Source organism: Anas acuta, chromosome 6, assembly GCF_963932015.1.
Source record: "Anas acuta chromosome 6, bAnaAcu1.1, whole genome shotgun sequence".
NCBI lineage: Eukaryota > Metazoa > Chordata > Aves > Anseriformes > Anatidae > Anas > Anas acuta.
In genome coordinates this window covers 36,827,223-36,850,042 of record NC_088984.1, presented here as the reverse complement: position 1 = coordinate 36,850,042, position 22,820 = coordinate 36,827,223, and the positions used below count along the sequence as shown (strand labels likewise).

The window sequence follows — 22,820 nt, the reverse complement described above, 5'->3', positions numbered from 1 at the left end:
AATGAGATGATCTTGTTTCATGTAGAGAAATAACATTTTAGGAGTTTTTTTCATCTCTGAATTACTTACAAAAGTTATTTTTTGAAGGGTCTAGGATGTTGTCAGTTCCCTACTTCAGGAAGTAACCAAATCTTATTCTCCAGCTGAGTAACACAAATTTTCTATTAGAGATTTCCCTGTTAGCAGGAGCACGGCATTCAGAAATCGAAGACCCGGGAAGACAGTCCACATTTCCAGTACTACAAAACCACAAAAATGTGGATTCCAGAAAATTTCCAGTTAGCATCAAAGCAGAAACAGTTTTTTTTGTTGTTGTTGTTTTTAAAGTACATGACTGAAATTCAAAATTGGACTACAATGTAAAATTGTGGTGGAATCAAAGACAAACTTAAGAAAAAGAAAGAGCAATCCTAACAAAAGGGCACTCACTAAAAAATGACAAATTATAATGTTGCTTTGTGAAACAGGACAGGAAAGCAAAAAGCATCATCTATGATTCAAATCCATGGAAAGCAAGAGTCAGACCTCCCAGCAACACACTGAAGGCAACCACAAAAAACTGCCCTTCTGCAAGCGCCTCTCAACCCAATGTGCTGACGTGGTGCTCATCCCTTCAGTGCAACCATAGCTATTGACACCACAGACATGCAGAAACACCAAAAAAGGGTCACTTGCTAAACTATTTACAAACATCTGGCAAGTAGCAAGGCAATGAAGAACTGGCCAGGTTTGAGGAGAACAGGCCAGGCCTGAGAAAGTGGAAAAAAAAAGCTTCCAAACCAAAGCAAGAAAAGTTAAATGAAGACACATTTAAGAGTACAATGCTTAGAAAATAAAAGGCCTATACACAGATACAAAATGGAAAATAAAATTACTGACCAAGAGGGACTAAAAATTACCACTGATCATAAACTCATTGACAAATGGTTGAAAAAGAGTGCCTGGCAAAAATCACATAGATGGCCAATGCCCATTTTTTGGTAGTAGTTTCTAAGCAGATTTCTTAGTGAGTTCAGAGGATCAAGAAGAAGGAAAAGTTGGAAAACACAATTTGAAGGACTGAAGGAAAGCAGCTTTCTGTCAAAGAGGAGAGAGTGAATGTTATAATGTTATATGGCTTTCCAAGACAACAAGTGCTGCTGATTGCTGAGGACAGCAATTGTTTTCCTTTTCCACTGGAAGAAAGGACCAATTAACTCAATTTGGACAAAAAAAAAAAGAAAAGTAAATCATGTAAACTGTCAGAGACTGTGCCAAACGTGAAGGACTTAAAAGACCCCTGCAGTTACCTGCGGACTTGTGGAATTCCCTTCATCAGACTTCTTCAAAGCATTTTACATCTATCAGAAACGTCTGGGCACATTTAACACCCCCCTCAGAGCCACGAGATGGATTAGGTGATCCTTTGAAGTCCCTTCTGGCTGTCCCTTGCAGTGATGTCTCGGAAGTCCAGCGCAGACTTCAGTACCATGACTGATTTTGTGTGGAAGGCGCTAGCAATACTATTGCAGCAATGTAATGTGCTGATAGAAAGAGATTCATTAATTCACATTCTGTACCTGCAGGGCTGTTTAGCTTGCTCAAATGATCTGCAAAATGATATTTTTAATATAAATGAATCCAGGTGATATATGAAAGAAACAATTAGCAAATAATATGACAGGTTCATGGGTATTTTTAAGCCTGCTGCAACTACGTTAGCGTAGTTATGAAGCACTGAAGATTATTTTCCTCCAGAATGTTACAACTCAATCTGGAAACCTCTTCTTCTGATGCTAGGTATTCTGCCTTTAAAACTAATGAATTAATATGAAGGAAAACCCCACATAGTCACTCTAGGGAATGCTTAATGGGGATGCATGGATTAAATTGTAAGCATCGTGAGGAAAACAACCTACAAACAAGGCCATGGGCTCGCACTTCAGCAATTGATACAAAACTACTTATAAAACGAGTTATGCAAACTGCAGCTTAAGAACAGGGAGGATAAAAATCTGCATTAAGGAAACATAATGCCAAGAAACAGCCTGTTTAGAATAGTCTGTCTGATTATGTGGGTGAGTATAGAGGAAGCAGCTTATTGAAAGAACCTGTTTGAAATCACTGTTTCCCCTGCATGGAGGAGTTCAGCACTTTTTTTATTCCTACAGCCTTTGGGGAACATAATAACTAACCAGTAAGACTGGTGGCATAGTGCTGCTTTAGAAGCTCCCAAGCAAAAGGGAGACAGTCTGAGGCCCTGCGCTGCCCCTGCCTCTGGTCCAAAAGTTAAAGCCACATCTGTACCTCTATGTTCACAGGCAGGGTGATGTGCTCAGCACATAACTACTCCGTGAGATGCTGAGGGCTTTGGGGCAGGTGGGAGGAAAGGAAGAATGATACTGGGTGACTCCTAGTGCCAGGGCTGAGCTGAATGCCCGATGGCGGCTGGGGGGCACTGGGAGCTCCCTGAGCACACCTCCCAGCTTTGTGCCACACAAAGAATCCAGTTTGGGTGCTCCGAGGGCACTGTGCTGCCTGTGAGGGATTGTAAAATTCATTGCACAAGCACCCTCCTGCCGCAGACACCGCCCCAATCTGCCTCCAGATACACAGCAGTGATCCAGCTCTACCTTAACCGGCTTTGGGAATCAAAGAAAGAAGAAGAAGAAAAAAAATCAGCACCACTCTATTACATTTACTACAATGTTTGGGTAATTTCCTTTCATATTAAAAATCCTATTAAAACACAAATTGTGCAATAAAAGTTCTGCCAGCTATTTTTATTTTTAATGGCAACTGCTAATCATACACTATGTTATTACAACTTAGAAAATAGCATTGTTCTGGCCCGGAATTGATGGAAACCAATTTGTTTCCTTTCTGATCAGGAAATAATGGGAGCTAGGGGGTGCCCTAGTAATACACACTGCAAGATGCAGTGATTCAAATTCAGAATATTTTATGCATTCAAAAGACAGTAAATGAGTCTTATTCATAAGGTTTATACACTACCTTTATACATCCATTGTCTTCTATATTTTCAAGAAGAAAGCAGACTCCAATATCTTCAGATTGAGTTACTTGAACAATAAACTGGAAATACACATACAGGATTATATTTTTCTGTACAGCCAGGATGAGCTCAGTGAAACTCTCTTTGATAGGATGGGGAACCTAATAGTGAGGGGAAAATTATCTAAACTACATCTCTTACACCTAACTCAGTAGAAGTAAATAACAATAGGCTTTTACAAAGATCTTTTGCTGTTCCTCATTTTACAAATTCTTTATTTTCTTCTCTTTCACTTTTAATGGCATGTCAGCACTAGATTAAATTTACATTTACAAGCCCAGGGGGATCTCTCAGAAAAAGAAAACAAAATGAGTACTTGATAACCCTGCCTGCTCAGTGAATGCCAGGCAAACTGAGAAATGCATTAGCCAGATGTCATGTTGAATGCTCCCCCCCTAGAAACAGGCAGCATTATGCAGAGGAGTCTTTTTGGTGATCTCAGCTGATCCAACAGAAGAAGAAAATATCTTGTCAATAAAAGCACTTTGTTTCCCTTCAAGCGGTAAAAATAAAATAATAAAATGATATAAATTAAAAAAGAAAAAAAAATGGAGCATCTTTATAAGCAATATACCTTCTTGCAGGGATTTTGTACAAGTTTTGCTTGGAGATCTTTTGGTATCAAGGCTGCTAGTGGAAGGCTGCTCAGCTCTGCTCAGCAGCTCAGGCTTTGTATGTGAAAATGCTGGAAGTGTTGATCAACAAAGATGATGGAAGTTGCTCTTGAAGCATTGATCAACAAAGAAATAACTATTAGCCTGTTGGTTCTCCAGCCAAGTCAGTCATTTGAGGAGGATTTAAACAGTGAAGCAGAACTGGTCACTTTGCTAGAGTGAAAATTTTAAGAGAAACACGTGTCAACCTTCTCACTACCACAAAGGTCTTAATATTCCTCTGATTTGTAATTAGAGGAAAAATTGCCCTTTAAAACAAATTCATTTTGAAAACCCTTAAGATCATCTCTTTCACGAAACTGAGGAAGGGATTCTTTCTTTGACTACCTATATCAGAGGAAATTGCCAAGAAATCTAAAAGTTGTATAGTTATCAGGCAGACAGCAAGTCAGTCAATACAGAAAAAACCCCCATCTCGCAAGGCAGGTGTAAGGTCGTCAATAATTTTCTGTTGAGTAATTCTGTTCCTGTGTTTGCTGTAGTGAGTGTATCTATTTATAAGCATAAAAGCTGACTGGAGAAAACCTAAGCTGATCACTTTTCTTCTTCCAAGCTTTCTGCTTCCTTCTGGATTGCTCAAATTCTTCTCCACATGTTTCCCTTGCTGCTGCCCACAGCACAGCTGCCCTGTGTGTAGCTATGGGGTTCCAGTACCAGCCTGTCCCAAAGACACTAAATTCAACATCAGATCATTCCTTCGCACAGCCTAGGGAGTGGAGAAAACCCCATGCAACTCCCACTCCAGTGATGGCAGGAGACATCCCCGGGCCCTGGTGCAGCACCTGCATAGGCTGTGCAGTGCAGCGCAGGCAGCAGGGGGCCAAGAATAGGTGAAAGGTGGATGGATGCAAATGGAAATAATATACCTGAGAACACTTCTGGAGGAAATAAAAAATGAACAGTTTTGGTGGAAAATCCTAACCGCTTCCTTGAGCTTAGCTTTTAATTTTATAATTTTCTGCCTTCTCAGTACCAGTTAACGGAGAGGTGAATCTAGATTAGCAGCTCCAAAACTTGTGGGATCAGGTCATACAGCAGTAAAATCTACCTTGCTGGAAGGGTTCTAGCCCCAAGCAAGCTCTGCTAAGGCTTTTAAGAGCAGGCTGCACCAGACAGCCTCCAGCAGTGGCTCCTCACCCACTTTGACTTCCTGGTGCTTGTACATTGCAAGAGTTGCAGTGTTCCAGTCTCAACGCCTCTGGTCCATAAACAAGGACTAATTTTACACCCATGTTGAACCTAAATGAGGATATTTTACATCAAGTGAAAGGGGAAAAACCAGACCAAACAGGACAGGGTTTCTAGAGGAAATGCAAGAGTCACTTCACTTCCATCTAAATGTAAAAACAAACAAACAAACAAACAAAAAACAACCAACAACCTCCTTTAACATTATTTTTTAAAACCTCCCATCAAAACTGTAGAGTACCCTTTCTATTTTGAATTAAGCATTAGGATATATGGATTAAAGTCTTCCTATTATTTTGCTAGGCAAATTACTTGTATTACTTTATTAACTGCTACTTCTTCAAATTAACGAGGCTAGATTGTGCCTGTAAATCTATTCCTGGCTTTGTGACAGCACATACGCTATAAATATCATACATAACACAGGGATATTGTGGCTCCTACACTGCTGAAAACAAATCTTCTCTCAACTGCCCCCTTGTACCAACTTCTCACTCTATGACAGAGAGATTCATGATAACAGGAATTACTGGAGCAGCCAAAATCTGTTTTGTGGATTCACATCATCCTCTGCATTCAAAGTTAGTCACTGTATTACGAGTACTTAAAAACTGATGCCTGGTTAGTTACCTTTAGGAAAATAAGATGTATTTTTTATTTTTATTTTTGTATTTTTGGTTTAATTGCAGACTGAAATTGCTACATGGGAAGCACTTGAAAATGTTGAGAAGTTTGGAATACAAGCAAATGAAAAACTGAAGTCATTAACAAACCGTTTGTTGTACCTTACTCTGACTGCTCCGTGGTGAAGGATTTTAAGTTACTTTTGTAGTATTGTTTATAAGTGTGGAAGTTTCTACAGGAGCTGATCTGATTCTGGCATGCCTTACTATCTACAGTCAGATTTTAGGTATTTTATACTTGAATTACTTTCAGTGTCAAACTGATGGCTCATGTCAATGCCCTCCAAAACCAGCAAAGGCAACAAGTTTGGTCATTCTTGGATAGGCACTGTGTACGTGCTTACATTCGAGTAAGTCCACTGAATTTTTTGACTGGGAGGCTGTGCACTTGGAAAGTTTCTGCACCATAATAAGTAACTAGAGGTAAGTAATAGCACAATCTGAACTCTGATTCAGTTCAGAAGGACACAGGTGGCAGCAGAGATTAATACAGGGTACTGCACCAAAGCACTTTCTTTCCTCACCTGACTGTAAGCGCTCAGGCTTTTAGCTTTCCTTCTACAACACTGCTGGTTCCTGGTGGTGTCTTTATCTTTAGATCAACACTTACCAGAAACTTTTTTTTTCCTGCATTTATTTTTTAAAACACTTTAAAATTCACTTCCAAACCTTTTTCTCCAAGAAAACAGATTAAAAAAAAAAAAAGAGAGAGAGAGAGAGAGAGAGAGAGAGAAATTGCTTGTACATAAATTTGCTGAGAGTAGCCAGAAAAAAGCTAAGAGCTTTTTGTCACTTTCTCAAGATGCCCGCCTGCCATTTTCTCTTGCTCTGTAGCAATCAATGAAAGTTAAAAATAAATTCAAGGGTAAGAAGGCTTTTTTTTTTTTTTTTTTATTAATGGAACAAAAACAAGCAAAAACAAGAGAAAGTTAACCAAAACAGGTTAGGAGTTTATTCCTTAGAGTAACCCTAACAGCGCCGACAGCCATCAGCTTCCAGGGCCTCTACGATTAACCCGGGGAGACTCACAATATTTCACTCCTGCAGCCAACTTGTTACTGAAGTGAAAGCTCAAACAAAGATTTTAGCTTGTGGTTTTTTACTTTTAGGTCCTATGGCATTGCTGCATGTACATACTGATACTTTTCTCCTTATTCAGCTAACTGCAAATTAATCATGACCTGTAGTGATCTAAACCATCACAGTGAGCAATGCCAGAAACAAAAAGCGTGTTTTCAGTATTGGACTTGAAAGCTTTAATGCTGACAATTATTTCAAGGCTGTGCAAGTGCATTCATATAAACAAAACATTTGAAATCTAATTTGTGGGCTTCTCCTAAGAGCACATGAGATTCTTCCTTTAAAAGAAAACTGATTGAACCATGATTTCTGAAAGTGATTGCTAATGAAATGAGGTTGGGTGCAAGAGGTGGACACAGTGCTACAGAAGTGTTTGGGTGACATCAAGGCAGGAAAGGGGCCAAAAAGGGGCCAAAGAGTGTTTTTGTTTTTTTTTTTTCCTTCTCCCAGATTTTCCACTGAAGCCCGAAAAATCAGATTCAAGATTCAGATTCTTGATCCAAACCAAGGCATCTTAACTCAGTCAGGGAACACAGCTATGACACTAAATCAATATTGCTCTGTTATGTTTGCTAGACCTGTGCTATTGGTAGGAACTTAGTAGTTAGCCTAAAACAATCACAGTCAATTCATTCAGGATATCTGTGACTTAACTCGAGTGTTACAGACATTCAGAGCACATCAGTACTGCATTAATTCCAGCCATGAACAAATCAGAAGAAATCACTATCTGACATGCATTCCTAAGAAGTAAATCCAATTTATATTAGTATGCATTGCAATAACACGCATTTACTACGTACCAATAGTACAGTACATAGTGCCATGCATATATAAGAAGTTCTAAATATCATGCTTGAAGGTATCACATCTTCATGAACAATACATACACAGATAGAAAGTTAAGCTAATACTGTTTCCCCAGCACTTCTCAGTGACAAACAAACAAAAAGAAAAAAAAAATCTCCAACTTGGCAAACCTTGGCTGTGGTTTGATTCTCTGACTTTACAAGGTGAACTCATTTCAGTAGGTGGGCTGTGTTTTTATTTATTTACTTACTGACAATTTTCTTTTGGTGTGCTGTAAATAACTGTTGGAAATAGCCACAACAATAGGTGACACATTAACAGTGAATCAATTTGCTGCTGAGAACTGGTGAATAAGAGCTTGTAAAACTGCCCAGAGCGATATGCAAATGTTTTCAATTAACATTCAATTGTCTGAGGACAAGTTTTTCTTACAAAATCTTGGATGCTCTAGCACACGTTTAGATCATAGGAATGCTCATGGATATGTGTTGCCTTGCACCAATGCAACTTTTATGCAAGGACTGAACCTCAAATCAAAATTTCACGTCAGTAGTGATGTTTGCATATGAAGGTTAATTTTAACTTGAACCATCGTGTCAACATTTGAATCAGAGTGTTAACAAAAGCCTTTTCAAAGGTTGATCAATAAAAGAGTTCCTTGTTTATTCTTGTTAAAACAAAGGGAATTATGTTTACAGGGGTATAAATACCAGCAGTCTGGAGAGTTCACTGTAAAGTTTAAATAATTACAGCATAGGAATGTGATGGGGAAAAGTGTCTTTCCCAAAACAGATGGCAAAATAATATATTCTATACAGTTAGCACATTCTAAGGCTCCCTGGGAATTAGTTCAAACAAACTTGGAAAACAAGAACGTACGTGCAGCCAGGGAAAGGAGGTATAATGTTGCCCTAATTTTGGAAAAAGGATTGATTGGATAAGAGATCTGGGTCAGTATTACCTACTGCAAAGACCAGAGAAGTGAAAGAAATCAGAAACGCATGGAGAACTTTGCTAACCTGCAGTATACGTACTGCTGTAAGAGGCAGAGGCTGTCTCTTCATCAGAAAGGATTCATGTTTGACAGTGCAAACATAACTAGTATTTTGTTCTAAACATTATCTTCTCTCCCTCTTTGGTGGGGAGAGGTTAGGAAAAATTTAAGTGGAGATATAAATACTTTGGCATTTTAAATCCATTTTGAGGCCTCCTAAGATGCACAAAGGAATTAATCCTGTCATAAACACTTTTCTTCATACATATTTATATAGCACACGAAAAGCTGCTTCAAAGCTTCTCTGCTATACGTGGGCAAAACTGAATTTTCCTGCATAAAGATAAGAGGAAAACAACTTAGAATCACTGCACAGCCCCATTCAGAAGGGACCTCTACAGATTATTAGGTCCAACCTGATGGAAGCAAATGGAGTCTAGATGAGATTATCTCGCACCCTTTCCAACTTGCACCTTGAAAACCTCCAGCATCACGGCGATTATTCAGTCACAATCCCCATTTCTCTCATTGTTTTCCTGTTTTAGCTGGTGCTGGTCTGCTAGAATCTGGGTAGAGAGGTGTCCTCTGTGCTGTGCTCAAGGGCTGAGAGGAGAGCAGGTAGTCGAATCTCCAGTTTATTCAAAATCCACAGGATGAGAAGAACAGCTCTTCCCAGGCACAGTAGTTGACCCTGAATTTCACAGAATCACAGAATTTCTAGGTTGGAAGAGACCTCAAGATCACCGAGTCCAACCTCTGACCTAACACTAACCAGTCCTCCACTAAACCATATCCCTAAGCTCTACATCTAAACATCTTTTAAAGACTTCCAGGGATGGTGACTCCACCACTTCCCTGGGCAGCCTGTTCCAATCTGTAACAACCCTTTCGGTAAAGAAGTTCTTTAAAGAAGTTCTTCCTAACATCCAACCTAAACCTCCCCTGGTGCAAGTTTAGCCCATTCCCCCTCGTCCTGCCTCAACCAGGCACGTGGGAGAACAGGCCAACCCCCACCTTGCTACAGCCTCCTTTAAGGTACCTGTAGAGAGCGATAAGGTCGCCCCTGAGCCTCGTTTTCTCCAGGCTGAACAAGCCCAGCTCCCTCAGCTGCTCCTCGTAAGCCTTGTTCTCCAGACCCCTCACCAGCTTCGTTGCCCTTCTCTGGACTCTCTCGAGCATCTTCATGTCCTTCTTGCAGCGAGGGGCCCAAAACTGAGCACAGTACTTGAGGTGCAGCCTCACCAGAGCCAAGTATGGGGGGACAATCACTTCCCTAGCGCTGCTGGCCACACTGCTTCTGATACGAGCCAGGATGCCGTTGGCCTTCTTGGCCACCTGAGCACACTGCTGGCTCATATTCAGCCGACTATCAACCAATATTCCCAGGTCCTTCTCTGCCTGGCAGCTCTCCAACCACTTCTGTCCCAGCCTGTAGCTCTGCTTGGGGTTGTTGCACCCCAGGTGCAGGACCCGGCACTTGGCCTTGTTGAACTTCTTGCAGTTGACCTCAGCCCATGGGTCCAGCCTATCCAGATCCTCCTGCAGAGCCTTCCTACCCTCGAGCAGATCGACACACGCACCTAACTTGGTGTCATCAGAATTTATAGTTATTCAGGAGAACAGAAAGTCCTGAATGAAGACCTGGATGTCCCCCCAAAATGAAAAATTAATAGAAGAATAAAGGGGTTGCATCTTTCTTTTCTTTTCTTTTTACAATCTGAGTTTGAGATGTTTGGCAAATTCTGATGTTTGTTATTTTAGCTCAATTTAGACTTGTTCTCTTTTTGCAGTTCCCTGTCAGTTACTGCAGTAAATGTTCTTTTAATTTGCAGAAGCAGCTGATGGCTACCCCCAGCAGCACAACCCTGCTTTTCCTTCTTTTTTTGAAAGCACTATAATGTCCAAACACTTCAGCCTTAGAACAAGTAACTCAGCAAGCTCAGTTTCATCTTTGTCATCTTCAGATCCAGAAGAAAAAAAATAAAGGTTCTTTTTTTTTGGGGGGGGGAGGAAATTGGCCTTGTAGCCAGAAACATCCCAGAGGAGCCATTTTTACTGATTTTGCCTTATGCTCAAAATCCTTTTTCTTGACAAGTTAAACATGTCATTTGAATTGTGTACACAGCACATGAGACATGTTCCTTTACTTCCAGAACTGTGTTATAACTGCTGCCAACCAAACATCTGTGGAATAATTGTCTAGTTCGTCAACTAGTTCGATTTTCTTTTATGAAAGAAAATTTGGACATATGAGTGATTCTGCTCCAGCACCACATTTGCAAGTTTTATGCTTCCTAAAGTAGGATGCCATGACTTACAAGCTAGTCTTTATTTTTTTTTCTTTCTTCTGCAGTGACAGCTGTTGCATAATTATTCTTGTTCCTTTCTGATTTGTCCCCAAGTCAAAATTAAGTTGTCAAGGAGTAGTGGATTTGGCTTACCAGTTAAGGTCCGGGCAGGAAAGCAGCTCCAGCAAGCCCGACCTACTACTAAATGTTTGTGGCCAAGAGCCAAAAGGTATGATTCTCTGAAAGTTAATCATGAGGTGTTGTTTTTACTCCCAACAAATTGCTCAGCAGCTCTTCCCCCCCCCAGGATCACTTAAATAGCAGGCTCAGTTCATGCGGAGATGAAATTTCATTTCCCTGTGCAAGAGTTGCTCCTTTGGAAGATGAGATTTACCCTATTCCTGTCCAAGAGAAGCATTAAAGGTTTGTATCATCAACAACCAGGGATTACAGGTTTTCAGAAGACATGTGTGGTGAGTTGTTAATCCTACAGGGCAGATTAGGGCCTAGGTAGTCACAGAAAACAGCAAAGTCCATCTTTTTCCCCTGTTCAGTGGCAGGCTTAACTACTTTTTCCCCTGGAGTTTCAAAGAAAAATCAAAGCCAATCCAAAATCCCAGCTGATCAAGGTATGGTTTCACTTGGTAACTTGTTCCCACTGAAAGAAGGGTGCTCTCCTCTTTTCTTTCTTTTCTGCAGGTCCTGTGCCTTGCTGTACTGACCCCGGCTTCTACAGAGACAAATCGGCTCACTTCAATTCACCGCACTGTGGCAGTCCTGCAAAGGGAGGAATACAGAGCTAGGAGCAGGAGAGAGAGGGAAACAGAGTCTGAACTCCAGCACAAATACATGTGCATGTGGCTCTAAAACCAACTGATGCATATTTCTAAGTGGTCATTGTAAAGTTGCTCATAAAACATAAAAACTCCATGTAAGGATTTTCCTTAGAAGCTCCAAAGCCAAGGAATTATTTCCTCTTATTCCATGTGAAACACCTATTATTTTTTCATCTGGAAGTTTTAATAAAATTAAATGGATTGAGGCAGCCGTATAAACCCCAGCAAGTAGGTTTGGTGTGTGTATAGCAGACCCAAACGGGCTTGCAGACCACTGCAGATTCACAGAGAGCAGATGACCGAATTATCTCAGGCTACCCCAACTTAAAAAGAAAAGATTTTTCTGCCCCTCTGCCAGTCCCAACTCATTCAATCTTCTTGGACCCCATCTTGCTTTGCAAGTTCCAGTAACATGTGGCAGCGCATTAACAGGGTTTGGGAAGAGATCCGCTCAGCAGGTCTTTTTCAGGTCTGCTTTTCTTTCCCTTAGATGGTGAAAGGTAGATTGATTTGTGCTGGTACTTTGGCCGGTCCCTGGCTTCCCATTTGCTTCTTCACAGATTTTATGAAGGACACGAACTGCGTGGCTGCCAGACTTTTATGACTTCATCTGTAACATTTACCGTGTGCCTTCCCCAGTTTGAGCTTGTTTACTGCAGTGTCAGTCTCCGCCAGAAAAGGTGAAGGTTATTTTATGGCTATGCAGACGATTGCCTTGCTCTCAGTACTGCCTGTAATGTCCCCTGATTTGCCACACAGCTTCCCGAAATACACTTTCCAGGGACTCCTGATGACTTCCCATGCTGTTCGCACTTTGCCATCTGCTGCCCTGATACCACTGTCACAAGGCATGGGTCTTTTGGAGAGATGGAGCGAGAAAGTCCTTTTTTTTGCATTCAGTATCCCCTTTGTCTGCCTCTGAAGCCATCATTTTTCATGTTCTGGAGTCTTTCAGAGTGTGCGATACAGAAAATAGCTCCTGTGCCTACAATGGATGCTGCCCAAGATGTAATATTGTGTCCAGCACACAGGAAAAAAAAAAAAAAAAAAGAGGCATGACAAGAATCCAGGCAAGAACATGAGATAAGAAACATCCCCCTGTACGCTCTATCGTAACATCAGGAACTTTGCAATTAAGACTGGGGTCTTTATTTCTTTATATTACAAAGAAGGAGGCAGCAGCACTTGCAGCAGAAGAGAGCCTTTGGATGCAAGGAACCACCAGGACCAATGAGGTGGAAAACCTGTTACTAACCTAAGCAATTTGGATGGATTTCAATGACTGCAAACCAATAATTTGCAGAGCAGCACGGAGACCACGGCTCCTCAAAATTTCCTTGGTATTTTAATTAAACTGAAAGTGATAAATCCCTCTCCTAAAACCCCGCCCAAGTTGCTTTGTCAGAGAAAAAAAATCCTTCAGCATTGCAGAGAAATGATGTGCGGGTCCCAAAGAAATTCCCCGAAGGGCTTAAAATTCATTTGGAAATAGATATGGCCTCCAGATCCTAGGGTAGCACATTAAGCAAAAACATACTTAAATTTGTTAATTGTTTCATACAGTATTGAGTTGCGTGGGAGAATACTGGAGCTTTCCAGACGTTATTTAAGCCTGCATCCCCACTGCTCTTTGAAAGTGATTATCAACTTATTTCTCCCAAAACTATTATCATTGTCACAGCTTCCTTGTCACACGCTGCTCAAATCTGACATGAATGGAAAGATTTTGTTTGCAAAGTGGAACATTTTAACCTCAAAATAGTGTGCATATGTGTTATACGTGAGCATATGTACTTAGAGGCACATCAAAAAAATCTGGCATAATATGCTACATTATTTCCTATGCATTCTGTACAATTCAGTAGAAGAAGTTTGTCCAAATCTCATGTTTTAGGGGTTATTGAATAGGGAGTCGAAAAACACTGAGCATTTATGACCAAATATTGTCAGAAATAGTTCAAGTAAAGTAGCTGCCAAAGTATATGAACAAAGTATTTTCGGATGTGCAGTCCTGCTTGCTTTCAAGTGCATCGTGTTTCTTCTCTCACCTGCTGCTGAGCCGCACCTTTATCATGCCACACATGCAAGTCAACTGTTTGATTTCATGACTGTTATAAAAATATATAGCAAATTAGTGGACCTGACTGCTATCTGTGAGCAAATTACAGCTGCTTGACAAAATACCATCTTTATGATTAAATTTTGTCAAATTGCTTTGAAAAATAAATTAATAAAATGATGAAGTCAGGAAGTCACAACAAGAGACACCACCTCTGCTTGTGGGCATATAATCAGGTGAGCGGTCTTGGGATTTCTTCAGTAACCTTTGGGTGAGGATCATCCTTTATATGACACTTGCAAATTCCATAAACGATTTTATAGCTAGATTGGTTTTTCCTAAAATGCAGCTATCTTCAGTGCTTTTCTGTACCGCCTGCAATAAGCCCCAGTACACCTCTGAAAGAGATCCCAGTTTGTTCTTTTCTATGTACACCATGCCTGAGCAGTAACATCTTTTGTTATAATCTATTACCTCTGGAAGGAGTTTCATCTCTCTCCATTCATATGACAATGACAAAGAGGGAATGACAATTCCTAATTCCTCCTGATGAGTGTCATCTTACAAGAATCTACCCCAGAGACCTAACAAACCAGAAATGTATGATTTTTGAAAGTTTTTTTGGGCTAAATTGGAGAATTTATTAAGCCCATAGCTAAACCAAGTGAAGAAAACTTATACACAGAATTATACACAGAAATTTGATTTTGAATTTATGCCTGCCAGGTTGCTTTTTGCTTCTTTTTCTATGTATTTTGAAGTATGTGGAACTGATCTTAAATCACAAAATAAAAGAACATTGCTACTCCATTGCATCCAACAAACTCAGTGCTACTGTACAGCTATCAGTGAATATTTAACTTTTTTTTTTTTTTTAAATAGAAAACTAATGTCTCAAGATCAAATGGGGAAGAAACCTACACCAAGTTTTCAAGAAACAGAGAGCAAATATTTTCTCTGTCATGACTGAACGTGAAAACTGTCTCAATATTGTTTTCAAGCACTCAAGAGTAATGGACACACACTCTGAACTACTTCCTCTTTTCTGAAGAGCAGCCCGTTATGGGAGAGCCTTGATGGGGAACTTTTTAAAGTTTTAATGAACATGGCTTTACCCATGGAGCAAAGAGAAGGAAGGAAAGCAATTTAAAAGAATGAATGCAAAGCATAAAACCAGCAAAGGAGCATCTTTCAAGTTAACCCTCACTCACGCCAACACTGGTCCATCCACCTCCTATTCTCATATTAAGAGGAAACCTGGTGAGGACAGAGTTTTGCTGTCAGTCATTCCCGACAGCACTACAAAAGTGCACAGGCAGTCCCAGGAGCTGCCCAAGCCAGCAGAGGATGCTTAACCATCCTCTTCAATAAAATAAGGACAGAAGTGTGACCACTTGTGATGGAAAAACACAGAAGCATGAACGCCTGCAGGCTCAGGTGTTTAACACATGAAAATGTTGACTTTGATGGTATGCAGTAAGTCTCCGTATCGTTGGCTAGAACTGCCTGGTGTCTGCAGCAAGAATCACTTGACACTGGCTGTCCCTACAAAACCAGTATAATTTGTGAAAGCTACAAAATGTGTATTTTTTTTTTTATTGTTCTCTTCTCTCACTCTCTGGAATGAGATTTTAGTATTTGTTATGAAATCATTATTACCAGGGAAAAGATATATAACACCTTCTCCTCTCAAAATAATTGATAGCATAATAACTGTCATTGTTGTGAATGGCAGAAATAGGAGTGACAGACAAATGGGATTTGCACCTGGAAATTCTTTCTTGAGCATGTTACAGCTACTCCTCTCACAACAGGGGGGGAAAGCACAGCGGAAGAAGCACAGCCGTGTGTGTGTGAGCTGCATAAAGCTCAGTGCTGAGGATCTTTGGTACCTCGAAGCACACGGGTTCCTGTGTTAAGAGTTCTGACATCAGATACTTACCTTTTGTTGAGAGCATCAGATAGCTGAAGAGGAAAGGGTTGTTTTGTACTGGAAAACATGAATTCTGGTATTTATTCCTGTATCATTCAGGAAATAAACCATTTAATGTGCATCTCATGTCCTGGCCAAGGAAATGGATACCGACATTTGGCTATGGCTGTAGTTTTTATGTGCCCACAAGTACATTTCAGTTCATTTATGGAGTATGTAGTTAAGTGATCACTGAATAACAGCTTAAATACACAAAAATCAAGCTTTTGTAATGCAGCAATTGCAAATACATAATGTCGCCTGAAAAAAATCACCTGGAAATACAGAGCTGATTCCACAGATAACAACCAGGGCTTCCCCTCTGCTTTCAGCTTCTGAAGGACTTCTCTCTTCAGCGTCATAGAAAAGCTCTCATGATTTCAATGTGTGTTTACTTCCCTTCTCACTTTACTATTTAGTCAGCCATTTTCAGAGAAGTCACGGACAACTGAATCAAGTGTTTGGGTATTTTAACTTTTCTCCAAAGCCTGGAGAGGACTAAATAAAATTAAAAATGGAATACAAGAAAGGTCCATGTGAGCATTCCAGTATACATCACCTGAGATTATCACCTAAGGAAATGAAATTTTTAAATCATGCTGCTTGCACAGGTTGGAAATATTTCAGAACAAAACCGCTTACTCAAATTATACTACCTTTCTCTGAAGTTTTAGCTTAGAAATAAGAGTTCTTGCAGTTGATAATAAATCCTTAAACTCATGCATAAACATTTAGCTAATTCCTGGAGTCGTATGTGAAGACAGGATAGTTTGCAGCTGTGAATTGTGAATGCTTTAAAAAAAATTCAGTATTTCCTCAGATCAAACCCTAAATTGACTTGTTATGCTCTACTGTGGTGCATATACAGCTGTTAAATTCATTACTACATTTGGTGCAGTTTCATTATAGCAGCAACAATTTAACACCCCATAGTGGCAACTCTAAACAGAAAATTAAATTCAGCATTTGCTTAGTTCAAGCTATGAAAACTATCTGTATATGCATGAACGTAAAATCTCTTTGAATAATAAGTTTACATTGATATGATTTTTTTTTTTTTTCCATGGGTATTAAAACAGATCAACTAGAGCAAGGCAAAAGAGGGAGGGAGAAAAGTCATGTACTGAGCAGTTATTGAACCTGATAGGTAAAGTACTGTCCAAGGGCAATTGTATGAACAACAGGAGTGATTAAGGAAATGGAGAACCGCAGTGAAAAGACTCAAACAGCTCCTGATTGATTACTTCAGAGATGAGATTGATTGCTTTAGAAAGGAGATTTGAGAGAGCTGTGTTGAAAACATACAAAATAATGAGCAGCACATGGGGAATGGGTGGTAGGTTTCCATCCTCCTCTACTCCCCAAGCAGGGATGAGGGGAAGGAGCAATGCTATGCTTCAGGGCTGGGGGGCACAGTGCCCCCCTGCTATTCCTGTGGGGCCTGAGCCTCCACAGCCCCCAGCTGCAGCCCAGGGCATGGGGTGGGCAACCCCAGAGAGCCTGAAGGATGGCCTCCACCTGCTGTGTGCTTTCTTGCACCTTGCTCAAAAATTTGTATGAGCTGGAAGCATCCTTCTGGAGACAAACACTTAAAACGGTGGCAACAAGTTTCATTCTGTGTGATTATTCCCATCTACTGCCACAGATAAAAGCAGCAAGAGTATATGGCTCTCCTACTTGAGACAAAAGAAATAGAGGAGCATCTAGGTATGGCACAGATGCAGACACCAAAGCCAGGCAATCCCAAAGCCCTCCCCAGACTTGCTGTGAAGAGGTCACTCACCTCTCTCGGATGGTGCGGCTGCTTTCGTTCCACTGCATCCTTAATTATACTCATGTTGTAGGGCAACAGCAGGGACTTCAGGCTTCATCTCCACGCAACCACAGCCAGCAGAGGTTGCATTAATACCACTGGTGCCAAGGTCTTTTAAATATAGGAGATCCCACTGCAAGTCAAGAAAGGATTTTATTTTAGAGAAGAAAAAATAAAATCCTTTGGATGGCTTCTAACCCATACAATGAGATAGGGTTCAAATTCTGCAGCTGGAGTTTTTATCCAGTTTAACAAAAGTTACCAATAGCATGTCTCTGAGGGAACAAAATATTATTTAATTTGGTATGCTTTCTAATGCAAAAGCATAAACAAAGCGACCTTTTTAGCAATTGATCACGCAGTAAAAGCAGCAAGTGTGCTCATGGTAATACTTCCCTGGCATCATGCTATGATGTTTACAACAATCTTCATCAAGCTCTTCCAAATCACTCTCAAAATGAGGCTAACAGATACCCTGGCAGGTTAATAGGACAGCTCTGCTTTCAGATGCTCATGCCAAAATAGGTCATTCATGGATATTAACAGCTAAGAACAGCGCTATTAGATTAAATTGCATATTTACCAGAAACATATTAAACATCTTGCCCTTAGTAACGTGTTTTTTTTCCCTCCTCTCTCTCTCTTAAAAGGACAATTATTTTATAAAACATTTATGGGAACTCAGAAACTAAAGTCAAAGAGGTCGTTAGGCTGCTTGTGAGCATGCCTTTTCCTGGATCTTGTTCTGAGCATTTGATTAAGGACAGTGACTGAAATTACAGGAATAAGACATTTCCCTATGCTGGTGAGACTCACAGATCTTTCAGGACAGGAGGGAGAATTGCATTATTTTATCTAACCTCCTATTAGATGCAACTAAAAGAATACTGGTCTAACCCTGAAGCTTCTGAACAAAACCGATCACCTCCTGGTGTTCAGGGTGGAAGTCGCGGGACAAAGCACTGCTGTGCAAAAGCAGGGGGGCTTCTGCAAAGAGCAGGAGATGCAGCAGCGCCGCGGTCCTCAGCTCAGCAGGATGGAGCACTCTGCTTCCCTCGCAGACACAGGGAGACAGCAAGGAGGCTGCCTCCCTAAATGCTGCTGGCATGGAGTCGAGACAGAGCATCGCAGGGTACCAGGACATACACATTCACGGAGGAAAACAAGACAGCAGCGTTGCTTCCTTCCTCTGCAAGCCCAAAACAGGCAGCAGCCATGTCCATCTTAACACATCATCTCGAGTCCTGACTGAACCGAGCCCCTTTTCCGCACCATTTTAGTTGAATGGTGTTTTGTGATTAAACAAAGGAGGAAAACAGTGGTGCTAAAAATAAAAGTCAGCACTTACTGGCCTAAAGACCTGCTTCCAAGCTCGTGGCAAACATTCAGCTGGGCTCCTATGCGGCAAAGCTGAGGCATGCGAGCTCTATAAAACAATTGAGCAGTGACATTTTTATGCTTCTCCTAAACATTCCCCCCTCTCAATATTGTTACTGCAGAATAGCAGCTGAGGTAAGGAGTTAAGGGCAATCTTACACGTACGGAGCCTCACCCTATGCTGAATTCTGCATGAATGCCACGAACACGTGCAGAACCTCACTGATTTCTACAGGCATGTGGGATAGTAAGAAATAAAATAGCTACTAAAGATATGAATAGCTGGTGGTGGCATCTCGCTCTTTTCAATGCACAGAAGTGCACACATGCAATGCCCGTTCTTTATGGCCAACAGGCTTGCAGGTGGGGTAACGTGGAGGTGGAAGACAGAAGAAGGGAGAGCCTCCCCAGTGCTGCCGAGCTTTTCACATGCCACTACAGGATTAGTAAGGCTGGGAAAAAAAAAAGAGCCATAGGTGAGGAAATATCTAGATATCGACTCCACTAACAACCTGCCTATTCTCGCACTTTAGGTCTCTTCAAGACAATACTCAAGAAGAAATTAACTCCGGATGACTCAACCACCCGCCTAAGTGCTGCTCTACATAATAGCCATTCTGCCTGACGTGGGCAGCAGTTCAAAAAAATAACAGAGAAATGATTGTGTATCTGCAAATACAAAGACTTGCTGCTGTTACTTCAGAAGTGCTTACTTCCCCTTGCCCATCACAGTGTAAAACATCACAAAAGCCATTTTGCCCTCAAGAAACAAACTTTAAAAATCAGAATTTGTCACAGGCAATTTATTTGAAACAGCTGAAAGAAAAGCTATGTGGGAAAGATGGTAAATGATCTTGTTAAGAGCCTCTGGAAAAGTACTGGAAGACGCTTGTGTCTGCACGAAAGAAAATTCTCATCAGGTGCAAGTTTACTTCCCAAAAAGTCAAGCTGAAAGCTTATCGGATTGGCAAAGGATTACCTTACTTACAGCCATGTAAGTAAATTAGTGACACAGTGTTGAAATAAGATAAGACTGGGAGTAATTAGATACTTATTTAACAGACAAAACAGCAGAATACTGTGCGAACACAGACTTTCCACCATCTGCTGCAGGCCCTTTAAAGGTCGTCTGGATCACCTGAAGTGCACTTGTGCCTGGTAAGCTTAATTAAGAGCTCAGTGTAGAGTTTCACAAAGAAACAAATTACTAATCCTCCAGTCAAAAACAGGCAAATACATATGTGTTTAGCTTAATGCTTTGCAAAGCTGCTCCTGACCAGAGGATTTTGCCTTGTTATGTTTGTGCAAAAGAGGGCTCACTGGAATACGCCAGGGCATTACCTCTGTCTCCAGGTATCGGGGAAAAAATTAAGTCAGCACTCTGAGATCTCAGTTAGTATTTCTGGAAATCTCCTCTCTTTAAGAGAAAAAAGCGTGCTTATTTCTAATAGTGTTTCCTGCAAAATCTGGACTGGCTGCCACTATGCCAACAAAAGCATGTTCCAGGTCTGTGTTTTAGCAGGGTTTGTTAATTCATTTGCCTCTGACCTCCGGCAGCCCTTCCTTTCTACAGCAAGAGCATCGAGCAGGTTATCGAACCAAACCAGTAACCTTTTAGGAAAGTAGCCTCCCCCTGCCTGCAGAAGCACTGGCAGCTTTGGGAAGCAAAGTCAAATTTTTGCGTTCAAACCAGAAGCAAACTGTCTGAGTTTGGCCAAGCCTGAAGAGAAAGAGCCCGCACCACCTACCCAGCTGTAGAGCAACTACTCTTGGACAAGGTGGCATGGGGCCAGCCTCGCTCCTACTGCAGTGGTGCTGATGAGGCGCCTTGGCTGCAGGCTACATATTACGTGAAACCCCAGTGCAGCAACCTGCTGGACCTCAGCCCTTTGGAAACAAGTAAACACATCTCTTCTCAAGGGTGACTTTGTCCCCTGATGCACAACCGAGAAGGGGGAAGCACAAGTCTGTGCTCTCTGGAGCCATCAGCACATCTTCTGTTGGTGGCAAAGGCCAGAGACATCCAAGACAACTGGAAAACACCGCTGTTCTCTCAAGTGTATTTCCACCAACACGAAGAGGGTATCATCATCTAACATTAGCAGCTTCTGACATTTCCTTCTCCTTTTTCCACAGGCATTACCAAGTAGATGTAATTGTAGGTTCTGTTAGTGCCAGCGAAGCTTCTCTGAATTCCCTCTCTGCACTACACCTATCTCATGAAGGAACTGTTTGTTTGCCAACTTTTTCAGAGCGTGTGGAGCTCAGGTCCTCCTATACTGTGTGAAATATGAATGTGTGTCACGTTGTGTTATTATCACTTCAATCACTAACAGAAGTGGGAAAAAAAAATCACATCCAGTTCAAACAAAGTGATTTATTCTTCAAAATAGCTCCTTCTCAGTAAATTTCAGTGTTGGTTCAAAATAGCATTTGTCTAAATTCCAGAGACGGAATTAACACCATATACTGCATGCAGCTGGACAGAGTAACATGCTCAGAAATGAAGAATCCATCCACATCTCCCTCAAATGGGAATTTACACTGGAATGTACTGGAATCATTGGAATCTTCTTTCCTGAGTCATAGACAAGTTTTTCCAATTTCTCTCCTTATGGAGTCTCAGAAATGACCAAGCACTCTTCTTAAAATTTAAAACTATAAATTCAAAACTAAATATAAAAAACGTAAAACTATATATTTAAGAATTTGCTTGAATTTATGACATTTTAAAGTACTCAAATTACAGTGTACCAATATTAAAATATACGATGTTAAAAAAATTCAAAATAAGCAAAAGGTATCAATGATGTTTCTAGTAGAGAGAAATGGCCTTAATCAATACAAAACTAACACCTAACATTATTCTTTCAGATCCTTCCTGACTTTAAAGCAAACACGAAGTTACATTTGGGATTGAGCCTGAGGTAGCTTGAGATCTGTCACAGTGACAGGAAGAATAGCTGGTAAATTAAGAAAACAATTCTCCTGTTGAAGTAGGTAAATGTTTTGTATCTGAAAGCAGTAACCAGCTCTAAATAAAAGCGCAAAAAAAAACCTTTTTGTAACCATGCAAAGCAGACATGCAAAAACTCACTGCAACAGCTGTAGTGTGTCACAGCATCTATAACTAACAAGGCTAAGCTACCTGGTACAGATCTGTGTATGCCCTGAAATACTGCAACAAAGTTGGGGTTTTATTCTTCTTTTCTATTTCTACCTTTGATTTTGTAACTTGATAAACGTTACCTCCCCACACAGCAATCAGCACTTTCAGAAAGTGGGGAGAAAGGAATCAGATTCATCCCCTTTCATTGCATAGATAAAGGTTTATCTTTAAAAAATATCCTCCTAACTTGGTCCAGTTTTTCTTTTGTCATCCCCAACAGCTTTTACTACACAAGGTTTTACAGCATATTACATGCTTTGTGTACGCTAACTCTTAGAGAGAGATCATTGTGTTTTATTCTTTGCTGTAGGGTAACGTTCAAGTATCCTCTCCAGGTATTAATAGCCAGAATAGTTGTTAATGAAATTATATCTTGTGTTCATTGTGTTAGATAAATGAGAACTTACCTATGATGTTACTGGGTTTTAAGAGACTCTTGTGAGTGCTTTTACACACAGGCTTGTTCTAGACTATAATACTGCTTATGGTTTAGATACTTATTTTATTAATGGAAATATTCAGGTTAATAAAATAAGCCCCCAAAGATTTCCACTTCCTACAGTTCAGGACAAGCTACACATCAAAGAAATGCACGCTTTCAATTTGCTCTTAGCCTGCTTTCAGAGCTAGACATTTCTCCATGCAACCTGTCGTTATGCTATGTTGTTCCAAAAGATGCAGAAAAGCATTGATTGACTCATTTGTTTTTTACACTATGAAGTATGCAAGCTGCAAACATAGAACAAATGATGAACCATAAATGCAAATCCCTTGCTCAAAAGGACAATCAAACCAAGGGATCTTAAGAGACCGAACTCATCT

At 40.6% G+C, this 22,820-nt stretch overlaps 1 long non-coding RNA gene across 3 annotated transcripts in view; it reads right to left on the bottom strand.

Moving 5' to 3' along the window:
• The window catches only part of LOC137858589 (uncharacterized), a 130,618-nt gene that overhangs the window by 42,638 nt on the left and 65,160 nt on the right, over positions 1 to 22,820 (bottom strand). Inside the window, exons 2-3 of one of the 3 annotated variants that reach the window (XR_011097866.1) lie at positions 17,423 to 17,585; positions 11,942 to 12,605 (exon numbers count right to left, since the gene is read on the bottom strand). This is a non-coding gene — a long non-coding RNA (uncharacterized lncRNA). Of the gene's footprint in view, positions 1 to 11,941; positions 12,606 to 15,769; positions 16,138 to 17,422; positions 17,586 to 22,820 lie in introns of those variants that run through there. The other 2 variants (XR_011097867.1, XR_011097868.1) reach the window with 2 other exon arrangements.